At 35.9% G+C, this 24,010-nt stretch overlaps 1 protein-coding gene across 1 annotated transcript in view; it reads right to left on the bottom strand.

Annotated features, from left to right (window-relative positions):
* The window catches only part of LOC129234114 (dystrophin-like), a gene marked incomplete at its 3' end in the record, with an annotated part of 333,560 nt that overhangs the window by 261,939 nt on the left and 47,611 nt on the right, over positions 1-24,010 (bottom strand).

Below are 24,010 nucleotides of genomic sequence, written 5' to 3'. Positions count from 1 at the left end.
TCCCAAAACTTTTTCAAAATCAGAGCTCTAAAACGTATGCGTAAGCATTGTTTTGAAACACTAGGGGGAAGAAGGCTGTTCAGGAATTCTTTCTGGACAAAATTTCTCAATTGAAGTTCACAAAGCGCCAATTTAGGTGACAATTGACGATGTTTGGGGGGAGGACTATGTTTTTTGAAATTGAAGTTCTTCAAAAAGTTTGTTACCAATAAATTGCAACCCCCCCTAAAGTCAGTATCTGAAGGTCTTATGTGCAATAACGATTGATGAGGAACTTTTCACGTAATATCGCGTGAAAAGAGAACGTATAATTTTTGATGAACATCTTTAAACTATCTTTGACAATGTTAATGAGAGCAAAGATCCGGTGTCCCCCCCCCCTCCCCTCCGGGAATTTTTTTTCAATTAGTTGTCTTAAAAATGCATTCTATGTGATTTTAGGTAATGTTTGGGAGAGAAGAGGCTCGAAGGTGCTCGCCAGGAATTTTTTCGCAATTGAAATCTAAAGGAAGGGATTTTAGGTCTTCTTTGCTAACGTAAAGGAGACCGACAATTCTGGGAAACTGAAGTTTAAAAACGTTATTTCATCGACTTTCAATGATGTGAGGGGGAGGAATTTTCGGGACATATTTTGGAATTGAATCTCATAAAACGAAATTTGAGAGGACTTTTAGTAATGCTGGCGAGCGTGTTGGGAACAAAAAATTTTCAAAGTTAGCTTTTAAAACGCAGTTTTTGTCGATCTTCGGTAATGTTAGTGGGTGAAGCTGTTCAGTCATTCGGTAATTTTTCGAAATTTGAATTCTAAAACGCAGTTGTAGATGATATTCGCTGATGTTACCAAGGGTTCAGGGGCTCTTCTCAGAAATCTTTTCGGGATTGAAGCCCTAAAAAAGAAATTTCACACCACCTTTGGTGATACAAGAGGGAGGAGAGATTCGATGACCTCTGAAAAATTTCTTAATTGTAGTCCTAAAAACGAAATTTTAAATTTTCCTTAAAGATGGGGTGGAGGCACTTCTGCAGGATTTGGGTGATCACTTTCGTGGAAGCTTTTCGAATTTGAAGTCCTAAATACGAATTGTAGGCCATCTTTGATAACGATAAGCGATATAAGATGGGACTGGGTTCCGATTTCGAAACATCCCCTGCACTCTTTCAAAATAAAGTTTTAAACACGTTTCTAATCTACCTTGGAGGTGTAAAATGAAGGGTAAGGCTAGAGGATGTCTCTCCCTTCCGCATTCTTTGCTAAGTCCCTATCTTTTTATTAAATTATTGATACAAATGTTATGGAAAAACCTCCCCCCAGTATATTTTTTCCCGAGATCATTTTAGTTCTTTTGTTTTTTTCATAGTGAAATTTTCAATTTCCAACCTGATGTTTGAAGTTGCTTGAAAATAAAGAGTTTGAGATTCATTAAAATATTTTTTAACATTTTGAACAGATGTGGTACTTTTCAGGGACACCAGATCTTCTTCCAACTTTATTTTACTTTAAATATCCTCCAGCTAGAATATCTTACACTTAGTATTCATTACATTACAATGTTTTAAATCTCCCTTACTGCATTTTAACTTTTTTTCTATTTAAAACATGCTTCGGCGACCCCTATGAAACCACCATTATTATCTAGCTATTCATTCATTGTATTAAATTAAAATTTGTCATAGGTTTTTTCTATGTGCTGAATACTTTTTTGGTTGATTTTTTTTTTTTTTTAATTTGTCAGAATGTCTCCAAAAATTTCAGCTGCCTTTAGTTAGGTAAATTATAATAAAGAACCGCGGATGTTCCTAAATAATATTTAAAGGTTTAATATTCAAGGGTTGCATTTTCTTTCAAAATTTTGTTGAGAAAATATTTTTTGTCACGGGAATCCCACTTGGTATTTTGTTACTTCTATTTATTTTTTTTAAATACTGAGAAGGTTTTCTTTTTTTTTTTTTACTTTGTTCATCCCTAAATTAAAATTGGCAGCCACGGTTCTACGCCACCCCTGGAAGCGGCCCTGCCTTTACGTGTTCATTGTCCCCTACAGACTACTATTACAGGCAGCTGTTAGGGCCTTAGAAGGTCCTACACAGGTATGCAACAAAGTTATCTTATCGGTCGACCGATGAATTTACAGACACACAGTAAAGCATCTCATTGCTCACTGTTGCATTTGTGCATTTTTTAAGGAATTTTTACTAGGCGACACAAGTTTATCATAAGAATAAAAATTATTGAAAAGGTTACAGCCTTTTTCTCAACAAATGTATGCATAATCGTTGCCTCAAAGAGGTATTTCTATAAGTAGTTTGTTCTGTGGCTGCTGTATAGGATTTCTGATTTAAAAGGAAGCCGATATGAACAAACCTTAAGCATAGTATTAATTCCGCTCCATAAATTTTTCGAAATTTTTAGTTTTGAAAACGCATTTTAGACGATCTTTGGTAATGTTAGGATTGAAGAGGTTCGGTGTCGCTCACCTGTCTATTTTTCGAACTTGTAGCTCTAAGAATGCAGTTTTAGACGATCTTTTTGATGATGTTAGAGTGAGGAGAGATTTGAGGGTCCACATACCTGGAAATTTTTCTTTATTTGCATTCTTAGAAATGCATTCTAGCTGTCTTTCGTAATATTATGCGCTCGGGTGCGACTCCCTCCCCACGCCCATTTTTCGAAATTGAAACGTTCAAAACGCAAACATTATGTCCAATAATGTTCAGAGGAGGGTGGTTCGGGGGTTGTTCGGCGGATTTTTTTCTGCAATTGTAGTGCTAAAAACGGAGTTCAATGCGCTCTTTTTGTGATGTGACGTGGAGGAGTGATTCTTGGGCCCGCAACAAGAAATTTTTCTAATTTGCAGTCTTAAAGATGCATTCTACTTGTCTTTGATAATGGTAGGGGAGAAGAGGTTTGGAGCACTCCCTCGGAAACTGTAGCTCTAAAAAATAAAAGATAAAAAAACTGAAACCCGACTACGGCAAAAAAAAAAACCTAAAAGATAAGAAACAAGGTAGGTGCTGTTTAATATCATCGTCCTATTGAGTAAAACTAGTAACTTGATAGGTTAGATATTCCTATTTATTTAGTACTATTGAAATCCTCTGTCACTTTCACATTAATAACATTATAATTCAATTCAAATGCCGTTGTCGTGCGTTCTCAACTACAGTTCTACTATACCGCATGACTATGGTATTTGAATTGAATTATAATGTTATTAATGCGAAAGTGACAGAGGGTTTCAATGGAACTAAATAAATAGGAATATCTAACGTATCAAATTACTGGTTTTACTCAATAGGACAATGATATTAAACAGCACCTACCTTGTTTCTTATCTTTTAGGTTTTTTTGCCGTAGTCGGGATTCAATTTTTTAATTTTTTATTTTATTTAAATATTTTTCGTTTTAATCTAAAATGGACAAAAAATAATAGCATGAGTAATTTACGGTAAGCATTTTAGTTTGATATACAAGAATGGTAAACTTAATTTAATGCTATTACATGAAGCTAATAGAAAATTTAAACAATAAAAGATTGATTTAACTTAATAAGACTATAATAGTAATCCACACCAAACTTGTTTCTTACCCTTTGTTCCCTTAGTCGGGTTATTAATAAATTTATTTAAAACATACGCTAAAAAAATACTTTAAAATCAAGTTTTACAAGGTAAAATCAACTCCACCTATTGTTGAAGTCAATTGATAGCGTACGTTACTTGGGCCATAATACCGAATCAATTGACACCTTATTCATGAAAGTCGGATAAATAGTTTAGGTGCTACAGTGGAACATACACAAATACAAAAACTGCTGTTTTTTTTTAAAAAGCAAATAAATCGTCTCATGCCACATTTGAAGTCGGTTAAAATATAGCCTATGTTACTCGGGCTATAATAGGGAATCGATTTACACCTTATTTATCAAAATCGGATGAATAGTTTAGTCACTACGGTGAATAATACGTAAATACAAAAACATACATAGACTGCTAAAATTATAACCCTTCCTTTTGGCTTCGCCGTAGCCAGGTGAAAAACAGAAAAATATTCCGCCAAAAGTCAGTAACCTTTCTGAAACGGTCCTTGAAACTTTTTAAAGAATTGGGAAATCTCCTCTGTTAAAGCCAGCTATGTTTCGGGAACATTCGAGAAGAATGTGGTAGGTGGGTTTTAAATAATTAATTAGAGCCCCGCCGCTCCACCAACAGAGCTCCAGAAGCATTAAAGCAGACACGCCAGAACTGCAAGTAAGAATTAAGCATACTCCTGGCAAAGCTGAAGCGGTCCTTGACTAATTCGCTCTTACCGATACATTATTCAGTCTGGACAGACAGTAATCGTGGTAAAGCCCACACACTTAATAAACAAGCTCAGTCAGTCTTTAAACTGGTAGCGAAAAAATATTTTTCACAGCAGTGAAAAGTCTGTATTCGTGTAGGTTTTGGCAATTCAGGAAACTGTTTGACAAATATACTCGATTTTCTCAGGAAGTGGATGAAAACCTGCGAAATCCCGAAACGTTCCACTGAAATAGCCAGTAACTTCGGCCTTTTTTTTTACAGTGTAGTCATCCAAGTTTCGTGGGTGATTTTCGTATCGTTCGAAGATATTTTTTTAAAGATTCAGGACTGTAAGTGTCAAATGTAGCCTATGTTAGCCGGGATACAATTAAAAAACGAATGACACCTTATTTATCAAAATAGGATGAATAGTTTTGGCGCTGCGGTGAAACAACCGTAAATACAAACGTACATAGACTGCTAAAATCATAACCCTTTCTTTTGACTTTGCCATAGTCGGGTAAAAACGAATAATACAATAGCTTGAGTACTATATACCTGCAAGCAAGCATCTTAGTTTGAAACACATGAAAGATAAATTAAATTACAGTGTTACTACATGAAACTGATAGACAACTTATATTATAAAAGATTGCTCTTACTTAATAAGAATATAATAATAATCAACACCTAAATTGTTCTTTACCTAATGATGTTTTTTCCATAGAATGGTTACAGTTTTTGTTATATTTATTAAAAACCCGTGCTAAAAAGAGAAAGGAATGAAATTGGTTAAAATCAGGATGTATAAGGTTAAATCAAATTTTCCTATTGCTGAAGTCTGGAAAAATATAGCCTACGTTACCCGGGTCTCAATTACGAAACGAATGACACCTCATTTATCAAAATCGACCAATATCTTGAACGATGCTGGCGAAAAGGAGAGGTGGAAGACCCTCCCCAGGAAACCTTTACAAGTTTTTTTTTAAACGCAGTTTGTAGACGATCTTTGGTAATATTAACAAGAGGAGTGGTTTGGAAGATCCCATATTAAAAAGGGAATGAAGAATAATTACATAGACTAGCATATAAAGCCAGTTTTGTAACTATTTCTAAAACATTTATGATCAGGGCCGGATCCGGATTTAGACTTAACGGGGCTTTAAGTTAAAGTATTTTTAGTCAATTTTTATTTCAAGTATGGGGCCCTTTTTGTAATCCGGACACTTTGTCGGAAGTGCTAAAGTGTTTTTTTTTCTTTTATTAATGACTATTATTACTTCTTTTGCTCTATATTTGTTTTTTCCCCTGAGACACATAAAGTTATGCATTATTTTCTTTCTTCCTTCCTTCCTTTTTTTGTGTGTGTGTGTTTTTTAATGTGTGTTTGCCTGCCTTTTTGGATTTCCCTTAAGAAGGGGAATAGTATCGAGAGAATGATGCAGGGCTCCCAATTTAGGGGTTCCGGGGGTTCCCCCAGAGGTAATTTTGGGAAAAAAAATATATAGTAAAATTCTGCAGTTTGAAGCCATATAAAGGAAGATTGGAATCAAAAATATTCGGGGGGAAAAGTAGGCAAACAAAACTTTTTTAAATTATGTACTCTTGCAAGTTGAGATAATACACAGTAAAATTTTTTAAGGGGTCGACACATCGATGAGGCAGTCAACATAGAGATTGAGCAAGGGAGGAGAAAGGATAATGAATTGTTACTTGCGCTCATGGACTTTCGATACAGCTAGTTTTTAATCACCTCTGCAACCCATCTACAAATTGCTTTAAAAGAAATAGGGTAAACACTTAGAAAATAGGTAGCAAGAGAGTAACATACTGCCCATTTGAACAATTCATAATTTATACTCTTAGTAAGAAATAAAATTGAAGCATACTTTGACGAACATACATTGAAGCACACACTGAATTTAACATATTTTGGCACTCCTCCCCCTTATCAACTCCAATTTGTTAGAAATTTTAAAATTCAAGGCTTGTAGCCACATTTTTGCAAAATTTCAAGCATTTGAAAATGAAATTGATTTTTTTCAAGTATTTCCTTTTTTTTAGGAACGACAACTCACACAACTTTTTGTTATAAGCAATAGCTTTCAACTAAAATGTAAATCCGGCCCTGGAAATGATAGATAACAAAAGTCTCCAAAACATTTTTACAAATTAAAAGCGGTAATGGATAACTAAAGTAAAAGTTTTAGAAATAAGTAAATTTTTTTACGAACCAAACTTGCTCTTCAAAACCCTTTGTTTGAATCATCAAAATGAATTTCCATTTCATTATAACCTTAAAAGGATTTTTAATTACAGCTAAAACGTGTTACAAATGACTCCATCATTCTTCAATCCTGTTGCCTCGAAACAGGAGAAAAAATAAATAGATTGCCAGTGCCTACAAGTTTCAACGCGCGAATCCCTTTTATTCACAAAGCCATAAAAAAGGAAGTGGTAGGTGTGGTATAATCCTCAGTTACCCTAAAGCAAAAATTACTGAAAAGAATTCCAGGACACAATCCCGACCCTTCAGCCTTCGGCTTCACTCTCGAAAAAATACCTCTCTTTGCATCTTTGAATGAAAAACAGCTGCTTCCGTTCCGCAAACTGCTTTTGCCGTCCCATCCCAAGTAGTGTTTGATGTACTGGTCCCTGTCCCTGTACACAGATGGCCGTGAAACGGTTATCGGCTATCATCAATGAAAGGGCCAATGAGGTGGGGTGCTAATCGATTGCTTAATCTGGCGCCGAGTGCGTGGTGGGCCAGTCCACAAGGGAAGAAAAAGAAGGCTTTCGTCATGTACGAGTCGACGATTTTTTTTTTAAAGAAGGCAAGGGTCTTCCTAAGATTTTTACAAAGATTTGAAATCCGTTTACAAAAATGAGTGAACCAATTTTAGATTTCCCAATGTCGCAAAGTGGTTTGATTTCGCATCTTCTAGGCGACAGATTTTTCACTAGTTTTTTAAGAAAAAAATTTTTTTTTTTTTTTTTTTGTACTATTCAATTGAAATATTTAAAGCGGACCAAACCAAGGCGGCCCACTGGGCATTTGCCCAGCTGCCCGCCGGTCCCATCCGCCACTGCTTAAAACAATGACCACTCATACTGCTTTCCCCGCAAAAATTTAATCCATTTACATCTTTCATTTTGATAAATTTAAATGACTGAATCATGTCCCCTATGACTCTCCTTTGCTCCAGGCTATACATATTAAGCCTATTAAGTCTGGTATCATAATCTAAATCTGAGAGCCCCCTTACTAATTTAGTTACTTTTCTTTGAACCCTTTCCAATACAAAAATATCTTTCTTTAGATAAGACGATTAAAACTGAACAGCATACTCCAAAAATGAGGTCTTACTAAACTCCTATATAAAGGGCGAAGAACCTTCTTAGAATACTTTATGCCACAGGAACTCTCGATTACATAAATTTAATAGTTTTATGTGAACAATTATAAAGGCAAGTACAAGGCAAAGTATTAATATTTGAATATAACTCCTTTTAAGTTTTGAGCAATATGGAAAAATGTAGGAAAGAAATCAAACAAAATATGAGTTTTATTTGCCATTTTTACTTACTTACGACTTATTTGTAAAGAATAGTGTAGAACTATGTTACACATTTTAATCTGGGTATAACACAGATAAGATAGAAAACAACTTTGTATCAAACTCTTTAAATCAAAAATTATCAGGTCAACCCCTTTGAATACATTATGTTGGTATATCATTTTACATTGATTCAAAAACTTTTTTCACAGCTAATTGAATTGAAATGCTTTTGGGAAGTAAGTAAAGTAATGAATAGAAAGAAAGTTTATTCAAAACGAAATTGCCAATTTTGGCTAACCATACTCAAATCAAGATCTGATCCAACTTCTGGTTCTGAAAGGGATCATTATTGTAGGGGGGGGGGGGGTCAAAGTACATACTCGATTTAAAGGTCAATATTCAGGCACAAGCACGAATCTGGTTCTAAATTTTCAAAATTAGTCTCCAAAAACATTTTAGGCTATGATTGGTCACTTAAAGGTTATGATCCCTATGATCTCTCCCCCCTGAATCCATAAATGGTTTTTACCAATATATAATTTGCCAATTTTAAAAACAAATGCACCTTCAAGCTTTTACATAATAACATAAAAATCAAAGGAAGTATAAAGTGATGTTTTGAATAGTTTATTCTTCAAAATTTTAACTCCTAAAATACGGTGGTTAATTTCGTTAAAAAATGACAATTAAAATCACATCTAAATTAAACTACTTAATTTAAAATTAATCAAAACTATTATTTTTTGTAAAAGAAAAAAATCTCAAAAGCTTTGTAGGTCACCCCCCCCCCCCCCCCCCCCCCCGCCAATATACAATTAACATTTTATGTTTTGTTTATGTTGAAATCAATCTTTGTCGATTCAAGTTTTCTTCAAAATAACTTTGATTCAGTTTTTATTAAACTGTCACTTGCACAAAAAATCCTGGAAAAGTTCACAAAATTAGTTTGCTATTAAAATGATGAATGAAAAAATCTAAAAAAGCTTTTGTGATAGTTTTCATCAACCAATGAAGTTTCAATTAATTTTAAATTAAATACGTTTGGTTAAAAATAAATAACATTGCAATAGATCATTTGATGAATAGAATAAATATGCTGATAGATCTTTAAGAATATATAGGCTGAAATATTTATTTAAAAGATTTGAGAAGGCTATGAAAATAACATAACTATCCCAATTTACATTTTAAAAACAAATACAAAAAATAGATAAATTATTTATTTTGTTACATAAACTCTGAAAATTGAAACTTTTATAGATTTTGAAATGAAATCTTCAAATCAATTTAAAAGATGTAAAAAGTATAAACAGTCCAATTCAAATAGGCATATTTGTTTATAATTTTGTACCTTTTTTTTCTAATCATATGCAAAAAATAAAGAAACTTGAATTTTTAATCATTCATGTTGTTACTTCATGAATTGATATGACTCATGCATATCTACCAAACGATCAACAAAAATGTAAACAAATGTCCAGATGCAAGTTTTCAACGGCGTGATGCCGGAAGCTGAAAAACTTTTGAAGTGGAAAATTTCTTTTCAAGACTTGCTACACCTTTATCACACATTTTAAGATTAACCACGGAAAAGCTTTTGATTTGTGACCATTTAAACCCTTAGATAAAGGTGCTCCAAGCAAAGATATTAGAATCGCGGATCGTAAGCTCCAATGCATGAAATACAATTGAGGACTTGGCAGAAAATTTGTTAATTTTATGAAAAGGGAAATCAAGGTTACGATGAAGAATTTAGCTTACCAATGAATACAATATCCATTGTACACGTGGTTGGAGAAACCACATTTATGGTAAAAAGCAAGTTGTTTTAACATGTGCACATTTTGACATACGTATCTTGATTGTCGAAACTCGGGGAATACAGAAATCTTCGAGGGCTGCTGAGAGCTAGTGGTTGTTTGGCGAAAGATTTGAAGACGGAAAGGTTACCTTTTACTGTACATTTCGCTATTTTGGCTAAGGTTTTTAGCGAAAGATACGGAGCTTTTTTATTTATTTTTTCTTTTTGGCATTTGGTTTTTTTTTATTTCCATGCTTCCAAAATAAGGGCAATGAATAGTGAATATTTCATAATTGTTTATATTTAATGTAATCTATTTTTCAGATTTAAATTTTAGGATTTTTTCTGGAGTTCGGGATCTTCAAGAAAATAGTAATTCCTATTCTCAACTCCAGAGCTCGAATACGCTACATCACGGTGATTAACAACACTAAAGAAAAAGGTAAAACATTCCATTCCACGTGTTTTCTTTGGGGTAAATTACAGGCTTCAGACTGTTGATGATGTAATGTAATTTCAGAAGAATATAAAAGAAAGCTTCCCACAAATACGATGAAAAATTACTGTCATTCACTAAGCGTCGAAGTCGAAGCAAGTTATAAGTTACTGCATTTATTTATTTTACATTTTCATCCTATAGTTTATTAGAGTTGCGAATAACTCATACGGATTCTCGTATGACTCCCACCTGCCGATATCAGAAAAATTAACATTTTTTGAACAACTCCTTCATCAATTTAGGGGCTACCCATAAATGATGTCCCGCTTTTTTCAACATTTTCGCCCCCCCCCCCCCCTTTTTTGTCACAAAATGTCACCCTTCACTTTCCCTCCTAACCCCTTGTCACATGTCACGCTGTTTTTCACAAACATCTTCTCACTGAAAAAAATACGTGATGTCACACTTCTTGTTATCCCCTCCTTCCCCCTGTCAAACTCGCATTTTTTCCCCTCAAAGGGTGACATCATTTGTAGACAGCCCCTAATGACAGTGTCACAGAGAAGCGATCGAAGGGAGTTAAACTTTTTCCATAAAAATGCAGGGGTGCCCACCCTCCCTAAGAGAAAGGGCGCACCCCCCCCCCTTAAATATCGTGAAGATCCCCCCGTCCCAATGCTAGAGCCTCCTCAAAAAAAGTGAAAAATCTCCCCAAAAGCACCCCCCTCTAAAGATTTCAATGGCGCAGTCTGCGCCATGCCTCCCGCTCGGTGGGCACCCCGGTAAAAATGTATACTACTCCGAATATCCGGACTGGAGTGCCAAAATCCGAAAACCTCCGAACTCTTTCCCGAGGGTGGTAGTTTATTATTATTATTATTATTTTGCTCGAAAGTCACCCGTTAAGGTATGACGGGTGAAAATTGCTTCTACTCTTCTACATTTGAACGAAGTAATTGCCTGTTTGATGATATTTTGACAGTTGAAATTTTAACCCTAGCACCAGTGGATTAACCCTTTAACTCCCAGTAGATAGCGTTCATTGTTTTTGTTTCTTCAATCCCCTGAAATGACACAGTCTTACCAATAAAACGGTTCAGTTACCGGATCGAGTTCAGCCTTGTCACAATAAAGCCTTTCCCTGCATGTTAAACATTACCAAAACATATTATCAAATTATGCCATGGCGCAAGTTTCATTGTTGAAACACAAGGGTTATTCGATCATCGGTTATTATTTATAAGAGCACAAGAAAAAAGTCGCCCGTCAAGGTATGACGGATGAAAATTGCTGCTTCTCTTCTACATTTGAACGAAGCCATTGCCTGTTTGATGGTATTTTGATAGTTGAAATTTTAACCCTAACACCAGTGGATTAACCCTGAACTCCAGTAGGTAGCGCTCATTGTTGACCTTTTTTTTTTTCGTTTCTTCATTCCCCTGAAATGACATAGTCTTACGAGTAAAACAGTTAAGTTACCCTTACCGGATCGAGTTCAGCCGTTTCACAATAAAGTCTTTCACTGCATTTTACACATGACCAAAACATATTATCAAATTATCATGCCGTGGCGCGAGTTTCATTGTTGAAGCACGCGGGTTACTCGATCATCGGCTATTATTTATAAGAGGATAAGCAATGACAAATTGCTTTTTTCCTCACTAGGCAGTTTTTGATGTTCCTTTGATTTTTCAGATTACCATGACGACTAGAATAAGTCTATCTTGTTGTTTTTAATATTCACTTAGAGAAAACAATTTTCATCGTCACGGTTTCACATCGCGAACATTCATTCAAGGCTTCATAATGGCAGATTTTTCATTAAAAAGGGGGGGGGGGGGTCTTTTTTGTGTCTGGGGGTGAAAATCACGTTTTCAAGAAAAACATTTGTATAGATAAACTTAAATAGTAAACCTTCATCTCAATACATTGTTGACAGGTTACTAATTCCAGTCATTTAAGATGACATAAGAAATAAAAATACCAAAACGGTATGCGCTGAAAATATAATCTTTATGATAGGTGCACGAGTGTAAATCGGCCATAAAAACTGTATCTTTTTTTGTGTCTCCTAATTAGCATTTCTTTTTCGATGAAATCTAGAAAATCACCAGTCATAATATGACGGGTGCGAATTTCTTCTCCATTTCCATTCTATTCTATCTGTAAAAACAAGAAACCCAGCGAGTAGGGTCCTTTCGTAATTCATGATTACGAAAAACATAATTTGAATTCAAGACGTCAAAATTTAAACGAATGCCATGCTGGATGGTTATTTTTTTTCCATTAATTAATTTTAATTTAAGTATATTTCGTCAATGGATATTTGGCAAAATCGGACAATTGCTCGAGTTCTTCGAATGAACGAACGAAATCGACAACGATAAAAATGATTATAGTGGGGGAATGATTTTTCGGGAGCGGGTCTTTGGGGCACGTGTTCCGCAATGACATCCAACTTGTGAGGGGCCCCAAATTACATTTTTATTACATTAAAAGAAAAAAAATTTCAACCAGTTGGATCTTTAACTTATTAGCGTGCCAAATTTTCTCTTTATTTATTTTACTGAGAAAATAGTTTGTTTGAATATGTATACAGTAGCGTCAGTACGGGAAGGCGAGGGGGCTTTTCGTCCCGGGTGACACCCATCTGGAGGGGCGGGAGGGGGTTGAAACTCAAAGTAGATTTAAGAGTTTATAAAAGAAAATACAAATGTTTCAATTCTGAATTTTTCCTCCAACATGTCTTAAATTTTATTTAACCTGTCAAATCTCAACGAAAGTAGAGAACAATATTGCGAGAAGGCGGCGGTTGCATTGCACATGCGTCTGGTCAAATGTGGTCAACAACAATTAATGCTATCTCTTTGGAGTTTATGGTTAATCCACTGGAGTAAGGGTTAAAATTTAAACTATCAAACTATCACCAAACAGGCAATTGCTTCGTTCAAATGTGTGTGTTTTTTTTTTTTTTTTTGAGCAATCACGATTGCTTATTGCTTTCATTTGACTGTTTTAATGTCCTATGATTTTATTTTCCCCCCCGCCACCCTCTGCAGCATCACCGTCGACCGGCTTCTCACGATGCTGCACCTCTAGCGAAAGTCATCTCGAGGTTGCGTCCATATCCTACACTTACACGCATACATACACGCACCTACGCACACACACATATATATATATACATATATACACCTACACACACAAACACACACATACACATACAAACCCACACACACCTACACACTCACATACACACAACTACCCACACACTCATGCCTGCTCACAGACACAAACACATATGGCTACACACATACTCATACCCCCCCCCCCCACACCTACACACATACACACAACTATACCCACACACTCATGCCTGCACACAGACACAAACACACATGCCTACACACACAAACACACACACACTCGTGATTGCGAAAAACATAATTTGAATTCAAGATGACAAAATTCAAATTAATTATTATTATTTTTTTTTTACCCGTCATACCTTTACGGACGATTTTTTTTTTTTTCGTTGTTTTTATAAAAAGCAAAAATGAAGGTACCATTACCAAGAAAAGCAAATAAGTGAAGTATATCTTCTATTGTATTATCGCTTATGACATCAAACCCTGTCTGCCGAAGAACTTCATTAATATGATTAATTTGTCGACGGCAGAGTTTCCGCCGCAAATGTAGTGTCTAGTGTGATGGCTTTTCGGGGGGGGGGGGGGGGGAATGCCTATCATCTCACAAATTAGAGCTTCATTTCTTTATCAAGTATGTGACTGCTGAAAAGTGTGACGGCAACAGTCAATGAGAAGGTTACAAGAGTATCAGTTAATCTAAAAAGAAAAATAAAAAAAAATCCTGGCAAGAATTCTTTGGCAAACATCCAGTAATTAACGAAAGTTTGTATTCTATGAATTACTTTTTTTTAAGAACGCAGTCGATCTTCTTTGAGAAACCAGCAACGTAGGAAGAGAACATACCGCGGCTGAAACCTTTTTCATTCGCAATTTATGAAATGAAGGAAAAAAGGAAAAACATTAAACTGATCCAGCGGTGCAGCGGAAGGGTGGGGTTGGAGGGGGGGGGGGCAATCCTTCCCGAGATGTCCTTGGTTTTAACATACATTGCCAATCCTAATAGTAATATGTTGCTGGTAGTGCCATATTAGGAACGGCCGTTCTCCGGGATGCGGGCAGGGGCCGATCCTAGGGTGTCGGCCGCCCGTGTGCAAAGACCTGATGTGCCGCCCCTGAAGAGCAATTTGCATGTTTTGACTATAACGCCCATATAAACCTATATAAATCTTTCTTCAAATTTCTGTATCAAGTTCTAATTTAAAAAAAAAAGAAATAAAAAAAAAACAGAAGAAGGATGAATTTATGTAAAAAGTTAGAAAAACACCTTAGCTACAATTTATATCTTTGAAGAAAGTAATAGGTACAAAAAATGGACTAGTCGTAAAAACGCATTTTATAGTATGACTTTGGTGACATCGGAGGAAAGACGGAGAGAAAAAGGGGGGGGGGGATCGACCCCAGAAAATATTCGACATTGGTGTATGAAAAATAGCTGTAATTAATCTTTGGTTGTGTTTGGTTGCACGGACAAAAGAGTCGGGAACATTCAAGGTCTATGGAGAAATTTTCAATATTGACGTCAGAAATTGCAATTTTAGGATTTTTTTCGAGACTTGAGGGGAAAGTAATGTTGGAGTTATTTCCTAAAATTCTTTGAAATTTGATGTTAAATTGCAGCTATTTTTTGTGACATTAGTTTAGAAAGGATCGGCGCTCTTCCAGAAAATTTGCTGAAACGGAAGTTTTAAACAAACAACTTTGGGTTATCTTTGTTGACGTTGCTGGAGGGTGGGAGATTAGGTCGTGTCCTATCGAAAGCTTTCAAAATTGAAGTTTAAAACTCAGATTTAAGCTGTCTTTGGTGACGGTAGGGGGTCTGGCATCTTTCCTCTGGTAATTTATCGGCACTATTGTTTCAAAAACACATTTTTCGCTAGATTTGGACACGATAAGAGAAACGGAAGAATATTCCGAACTAAGAGAAATATTTTTCGGAATTAAAATCAATTTTAGGCTATTTTTGTGAAGAAAGGGTTTTAGGGCTCTAAAAAGCGCATTTTTTTACTATCTTTGGTGACGTTAAGGAAACCGAGAAGCCTCAGCGGATCTATCTGACTAATTTTTTGATATTAATATCTGAAAAAAAAAACAACTAAAAACTTGTCTCCGATTGATGGGGGATGCTGGATGCCCTAGCGCCGTGAAAATTTACGCAAGCAATCCGGAATTGTTTAGAAATGGAAGTCCCAAAATCGTATTTTCGGCATTGTTTGATAACGATGGGACAAAGAGCGGTTGGGGATTCAGTGTGCCCTCAAGAACTGTTTTTTGAAACTGAAGTCAATTTCAGGCTAGTTTAGGTAGGAAGGGTTTGGTGGCTTCACGGAACCATCTAAAAACGAAAGTTTGAGCCATAGTGATTACGTTGGAGAAAATGGGAATCCGCTGTATTATTTCCCCCAAAGTCCTTCGAAACTGATGATTGAAAAACGCAATTTTAGTTTGTTTATGAATACGTTAAGTGAGAGGGGGTAGGATTGGGGGCCTCTCTAGAGACGCTAATTCAGACCATCTTTGGTATTAATCTGAGGGAATGAATTTCCAGGGCCCTCTACCGCAAAAATTTCAAAAAAGAAATTCGAAAAATACCATTGAGCAATTTTTGATGACGTTAGGAAGGGCTGTCCCCAGAAAAGACATTTTGTATTTTGGAGCCATCATTTTTAGGCTATGTTTGATTACATTAAGGTAGAAAGGGTGAATAAGAGACTTAATTGGATCCTTAAAATCGGTGGTTCAACCAGCGAAATTTTCTGGAATTAAAGTCCTAAAAACGCAGTTTGAAGCCTTATTTAGTCTCGTCAAGGCATCCTTTTGTATCTTCGTTTTGGAGCCACACTTAAAATTCGTAACCCGGGGCAAGGGCCTTGTCCTCCTACCTGATCTGAAACCGGGCAGTTCATTCGTGATTTTAATAATTAGAAAAAATTGTTGTACAGGAGGAAAATTAAAAATTTTCGTTCGTTTATTATATATGTTTGACTCTCAGGGGAGTTGCCATTTTCCATTGTCTCTCCAGTCTCCACGAATCCACGACTGCTGAACACAGAATTTGTTGTTTGAAATACTTGCGAGAGTATCCTATCAGCATTTTTTTTTTACTTAAAATATGTCTTCATTGTTAAGGGTCAATAAAAGCTTGGGAGGCTGGGGATGAGCATTTGTGGCCTTTAGAGGGCACCCTTTCATGCTTTGGGGAGGGGGGGGGTGGATTTCCGTCACTGCCCCTCCGTCATTGCTCTAACATTCCATTTTTCTTAATTTGCTATGCTGTTGGAAAATTGTCACCTACTTTGATAATTGAACATTTAAAATTCTGCATATTTATTCGACTTATTATCTCATCTTGTGAGAAATTCTTGATGAATTTTGCTTGACTAAAAGAACTATATGTTGCGGCCTGCGGCCGCCCCTTGCTTTGGCCGCCCTTGTGCGGTGCACACTCTGCACACCTACTAGGATCGGCCCTGGATGGGACAATTTTTCAAAATACGGGATTGTCCCTTGAAATGCGGGACTTCTGGCAACCCTGGTTGTGACCACAAAAACCTCCACAGAGTAAATTCTGACTGCGCTAGGGAACTGATCTTGAGTTTTTAAAAAGAAATGCATCTATGCTTATTCTCGTGTGTCTATGTGCGTTACCTAAAACTAAGGCCCCTATATAGCGACTCTACCTAAAACGTATCAGTCGCGTTTACAATCACGAAATACGAAATTTTATTAAATTCACCCTCATGCCTGAATTATACTTTTAAGTTTAACATTTTATTCAACACGAATAAAAATTGATCTATTAAAAACAAGCGGTTAATTTTTTATTGTAATATCAAGCTAGTAGCGAATAATAAAGGCAGTATTCGTAAAAATAAAATAATTGTAGTGTCCTCCCCCCCCCCCTCACCTGGTTTTAGTACCACATTTGACACAAATTTAGCAGTTATGTTATAGGAACTTTAGAAAAGAAAAAATCACTTCTTGATCAAAACAATAGAAAATTGACATGTTAAAAATATTTGAGGCTTTAAAATGACCCAAAAACCACCTGATTGTTATCTATCCCGGATTGAAAACTTGCATACCTTATGGTAGGGCCGATCCTAAGGTGTCGGCCGCCCGTGTGCAAAGACCTAATGTGCCGCCCCTCAAGAGTAATTGGCATATTTTGACTAATCTTTAACGTCTATATAAATCTTCCTTTCAATTTCTATGCCAAATTCGAATTTAAAAAAAGGAGGGGGGGGGACAGAAGAATGATCTTATAAAATGGAAGAAATTTTTTATAGTAAAAAACTCGTTAGGTACAGTTAATATCTTTGAAGAAAGCAATAGATAGTACCAAAATTTACTAGTCGTAAAAACGCATTTTATAGTCTTTCTTCGGTGACATCACAGAAGGGACGGAGGAAGGGGAAGCGTGGGGGAAGGTGTCAGGGGTTCAGGGGAGGAGGATTGCTCCAAGAAAATTATCGAAATTGGCGTATGAAAAATATTTTTAGTTAATCTTTAGTTGTGTTTGGTTGCAATAACAAAAGAGTCAAGTATATTCAAGGTGTATGGAGAAATTTTCGAAATTTACGTCAAATATCGCAATTTTAGGAACTTTTTCGAGACTTTAGGTGAAAGTAACGTTGCAGTTCTTTCCTAAAATTCTTTCAAAATTGAAATCAATTTGAAGCTATTTTTTAGGACCGTAGCTTAGGAAGGATCGGAAGGTTCTTCGCGAAAAATCTCCGAAACTGAAATTTTAAATCCGCAATTTTGTGTTACCTTTGTTGACGTTGCAAGAGGGAGGGAGATTCAATCGTCTCCCATCGAAAGATTTCGAAATATAAGTTGAAAAAGGAAATTTAGGCCGTCTTTGGTGACGGTAGGGGATCTAGCGGCTATCTTCCGGTAATTTCTCGGCACTATTTTTTCGAAAACCCGTTTTTGGCTAGATTTGAAAACAATAGGGGAAACGTGAAAATATTCCAAATCAAAATATTTTTCGGAACTGAAATCCATTATAGGCTATTTTTGGGAAGGAAGGATTTGGGGGCTCTCTTAAGCGGATATTTCTAAAACCGCAATTTTATATTATCTTAGTGATGTTAACAAAACTGGGAAGCTTCTACGGATCTTTCGGATATATTTTAACATTAATATCTGAAAGATATAACTATAGACTTTTGTCCACCTCACCTCGACGATTGATGGATATGCCCTAGCACCGTGAAAATTTACATAAGCCTGGCAGTTCTCCGAAATTCTTTAGAAATATAAGTCCCAAAATCGTATTTTAAACATTGTTTGATAACGATGGGACTAAGAGCGGGCGGGGGTTCAGTGTGCCCTCACAAACTGTGTTTTTGAAACTGAAGTCAATTTCAGGCTAGTTTAGGCAGGAAGCTGTGGCTCCACGGAACCGTCTAAAAACGAAATTTTCAGGTATAGTGATTGCGTTGGAGAAAGGGGGATCCGGGGTCTTTCCCCAAAAGTTCTTGAAACTGATGTTTGAAAAACGCAATTTTAGTTTGTTTTTCAATACGTTAAGTGAGGGGGGGGGTGGAATTAGGGGCTTCTCTAAAGACGCTAATTGAGACTGTCTTTGGCAGTAATGTTTGCGAAGGGATTTCGGGATCCTCCACTGCAAAAATTTCGAAAAATGCCAAAGCAATTTTATATGACGTTTGATGATAGGAAGGGCTGTCGTCTAAAAACACGTTTTGGATTTTGGAGCCAACATTTTTAGGTTATGTTTGGTTAGGTTAAGGTGGAGGAGGTGAATCAGACTTAATTGGGTCCTTAAGATCGATGGTTCAACCAGCGAAATTTTCCGAAAGTAAAGTCCTAGAAACGCAATTTTAAGCCTTCTTTAGTTTCGTCAAGGAGGTCATGGCATCCTTTTGGATCTTCGCTTTGGAGCTACATTTAAATTTGCTTCCCGGGGCAAGGGTCCTGTTCTCCTACCTGATCTGAAACCGGGCAGTTCATTCAAGATTTTAATCAGAAAAATTGTCGTAAAGGGGGAAAAGTACAACATTTTTGTTCGTCATTCATATATGTTACTCTCAAGAGAGTCGCAATTTTCCACTTTCTCTCCACGCATCCACGATTGTTAAACACAGAGTTTGTTACATAGTTCATTGTTTGAAATGCTTGCGAGAGTATCTAATCAGTATAGCTATTTTTTTTAATAAATAAAATATGTCTTCATTGTTTAGGTCTATAAAAGCTTGGAGGGTAAACATTAGTGGCCGCCCTCGGTGCTCCTTTTAGACGGCACCATTTCATACTTCAGATGGGGGCCTTTCCGCTCCCCTGTATCCATGCCTGATTACCGATTTTGTCACAAACTTTGCAACCAAATGAAGCATGTGTGTTAAAAATAGATATTAATGGACAATGAACCAACACAATGTTCCCTAACATTCTATTTTTCTTAAACTATGCTATGCTGCCCGGAAATCGACACATACATTGACAATTGAACATTTAAAAATCAGCATATTTATTCTACTTATTATAAGTTATCTTGTGAGAAATTCTTGAGGAATTTTGCTTGATTATAAGAACTATATGATGCGGCCTGCGGCCGCCCCTTGCTTTGGCCGCCCTTGTGCGGCCACACTCTGCACACCTGCTAAATCGGCCCGGCCCTTATGGGAAAAGCGTAATAACGAAGGTAATTGCATTGTTGATTTAATAAAAACTTTGAAAATTTTATTTGTTTGAAGAAAAAAAACATTACTATCCAGCACCTCGCACAATTTTAAAATTTTGGGGGGTAAGATACAGCACATCTATAAACCTTACTTGGGAACTGCACCTAAGTCTAAGCACGCCACAGAACTTTTCACAACCTTTTCAATGATTTTTAATTACTTTACTTCCTGGTGAGCTCAAACATTGCATTGGTATGTAAGAGATATTTGACAAAATATTTACTTACTCTGTTATTGGTCTCACGTGTGATTTGTCTCGCAGATCGACGTAAAAATCTTTTTTTTTTTTTTAATGCATTTTAAGTTTCTGTTAGTATATTTACATTTCAAAAAAAAAAAAAAAATCATACACGAACATAGATATATAATACTACTAATACTATTGCTTTAGTACAGGGGGCTCACTGCTAATATTTTCTTGAAGTATTCATAGTACAGGGTTAGCATAAAAGAATATCCCGGTTTTTAAAAATTATATTTCATAAGCTATTACACTTAGCACTATAACTGATACATAAAAATAAAGATAAACTGAAAGTTTTTTTTTTTTTTTTTTTTTTTGAACGTACGTAACTACAGACACGTGCACGTTCCGCACTAGAAATTCCTTCTGGTGGGGGTTTTTTGGTCATAACAGTCCTCACACGTGTATTAACTACTGTATTAGGATTGGCAACAATGTTAAAACCGTGACCTCTAGAGGGATTCCGCCCCCCCCCCCCCCCCGTTTTGCTACGCCACTCACGTTTCACAACGCTGCTGGATTGGCCGTGCAGGTGATGATGATTTACCCTTTATGCGTTGGCCAGTCAGATCCCCAAACCTAACCCCGTGTGATTTTTTTTTTTTTTTTTTTTTTTTACGAGGTTTTGTCAAAGACAGTATTTTTACAACACCATTGCATGCAACATTGCAAGCCAAACACCTAACCTTGCGCCAAAAAACCTAATCAAACCAACCATAATTGCCAGATCTGAAAGACCTCATATGTGTCGCATTACGAAAAATTGACAATGAAACACTCCAAAATGTATGTTATAGATTTGTGTCGCGTTACGAAAGGCGCACACATCGAACATTTGTGAGTGAAAAAAAACTTTCACGGTTTATCTTTATTTTTATGTATCACTAGTGGTACCCGCACGGCTTTTCTCGTAGTTGAAAATTAAAAGGTCATTCGGTTCGCCTGTATATTTAGAAATAATAGATGACGAATTTCTCGCCAATTGGCTATGTTCATTCGCTCTCCCATTCCACGTCATGATAATTTCGTAATTTACTCGTCCATCTTATGATAATTTTGCTCCGGAAATGTTCTTAAAATTGAAATAGAAAAAGAACAAAATCGAATTTTTGAAAAATCGCTTCGAGGTGCACACCCCCATGCTACAAACTAACTTTGTGCCAAATTTCACGAAAATCGGCCGAACGGTCTAGGCGCAATGCGCGTCACAGAGATCCAGACATCCTACAGACAGAGAGACATTGAGCTTTATTATTAGTAAAGATTTATAGTGCTAAGTGTAATATTTCATGAAATATAAATTTTTAAATTATTCTTTTATGCTAACCCAGTAATATAAATATTTTTTCATACAAAGAAAAGAAAAGGACGACAATTTCGAACGTAAAGTTCGCAGAAGCGCAAATTGGGATTATTTTTGGAAAAAAAAAGGGGGGAAAGTATGTTATTTGTTTCATTATTTGGAATTTATCAAATGCCAAACAGCTGCCAGTATGACTTTTTCTCATTAAAATTAAAATGACTCAATATTCAGAACTGCAGATTCAAAATTAAAAGAAAAGAAACTTCTTTAAAAAGTTATTAACCGTTTTGGTTACTGAAAAGTGGAATCTAGAGTTTTTGTCACCGTCAAAGTTACTTTGTTGAGTGGAAACTTTCCAATTCTACATTTTGATTTTTTTTTTTTTTTTTTTTTTTTTTTTCCCCCCGCAACTCTTTGCGGAAGACCTGAGAAATTCAGAAGCTTATCGATAAAATACTTCGGGAACAGCTACACTAACACTTTGTCTAACTACACTTTGTCGATTACGATGACTACACTAAGTCATCGTAATCGACAAAGATGGATTGTTCCTTTTTTACAAAGACCCTGAAAAACGATAGATCACCAAGATGAATCTCATCTTTGGCGAATGGCCAAGTGCTGTGAGTCATGAAATGTAGGTAAAGATTCGGAATGAAATTCTTGGCGATTGTGAGTCAAGATAACTGGCGGGACTCTCCGATTCATTTCGCGCATTGAAAACAAGTAATTTTTCAACACTTATCCGGGAGAGGATTAACGTGTTTTATCCGAGAGACCTTCGTCAATGATACTACCATTGTTTTTCCATTGGATTAAAATCGTGCTTCAGAACAAGTTACGTTAAATAAAGCCACATTTTTTTTTTTTTTTTTTGATTTAAATAAGAAATGTCAAAACTTATGTTTCAGTTTCTCCACAGAGCGATGCTCTCTTTACTTTGCAGATTTCCAACTTTGCATATGAGGCAGTGCGAAGCAAGCGATGAAGTGCCAAAATTGAAAATTTGGAAATAAACAGTACAAATGGTAAAACCTCTTCTCTGTTTTGGGGTAAGAGACATTTCAAATTTTTCTACAACAAATGTTTATACACAATGTAAATTGTACAAAAAAAAAAAAACACCAAAACCACTCCCATTTTATGTAAATACTAAAGCTACTTTCAAGCTATTTGCCTATTTTTAGTTGCTAATTTATTACTTTTTCCAACTGTTTCTCTTTAAATCTCTTAAGTTATGATTGGAAATGTTCTATAATCAGTGAAATAGCCTTAGGGGGGGAGGAGATTACGCTTGTGCTAAAATACAATAAAAAGTGGGGAAAACGAGGCTAAACAAAAAATATTTAACAAAAGGAAAAAAGAAAACGGAGGATAGAGGCAGCTACACTGCGTCTGCAATAGCCTTCTTTAGACACAAGCACATCATCTGACAGATCTTTAGGAGACACTTGCTTTCCCCTGGCTTTCATAAGTATATTGTATTTATTAGTGATGTGCAGGGATCGTTTATAATGTAGATCCACAGATACGGATCATTTATTTCTAGATCCGCGAATTTGGATACAGACCTCGATATTTTTACCAGTCCCGGTTCAAGTATAAAACTTGTGACGGAAGGTATTACCGTTGGGGTAAAGGCACAACTCCTTTAAAAAATCCATCTATGGCAAAAGCATCATAAAGAATATAATCTATTCGTATAAGAAGTTCTAAGAAGAGTAGGGGTGAGTCGGTTGGAATGGGACGGCGGAGGGAGCAATGGAACAGCGGGAGGGATGCCTAGTAAAGTCAAAAGGAGAAATAATACAATATCTAAATCGATGAAAATTGACTATTTAATTGCTGAAATGATAGTTTATAATTTTTACACGAAATAAAACTAATTCAAATGTAATTTTATAGTGTTTTATAGTTACTCGCGTTTTTTAGAATTTCAAAGAGCAAGAGAAAAAGAAGAATTTCAAATATGTAATAAAATTTAGGACTAAAGGATCCGTTTCAGATCCGCCCTCAAAAACTGATATGGATACATATCTTTATTTTTCCTCGGATATCCGGCACAGCATTAGTATTTATCTCAATGTGTCTACATTGTTTTTAAATAGGATTAGGTAAGAAATACCCAGGGTAAATTAGAGCAAAAACGCCGTGTTTTTTTTTTTTTTTTAATTTTTTTTTTTTTAATTTTTTTTTTTTTTTTTTTTTTTTTTTTTTTTAATGGAAAATTTCTGTTTTACCTTCATTTGATCATGACTCAGGGTTCATTTGTTTCGCATTAACATTCTGGTACTAGAAAAATTACGAATTCACCCATGGAGCATACTTTTTGCCCTTCTCTCCAGGGAAAGTTTGAGATGATGGGCCTGCTTTGAACCTCATGAATTTAGCAAATAGCTCTAATCGAGAATTTGAATTTCGCTTTTTAGAAAGAAAAACTTGTATTCTTAACAGTAATTTCATTCCTGAATGATGAAAGCAAAGCATTAAGGAAGCATTTAGGATTTAAATATGTTTCCTGTGTTC

This window comes from Uloborus diversus, chromosome 1, assembly GCF_026930045.1.
Source record: "Uloborus diversus isolate 005 chromosome 1, Udiv.v.3.1, whole genome shotgun sequence".
Lineage (NCBI taxonomy): Eukaryota > Metazoa > Arthropoda > Arachnida > Araneae > Uloboridae > Uloborus > Uloborus diversus.
This window is presented reverse-complemented; position numbering and strand designations above follow the sequence as displayed.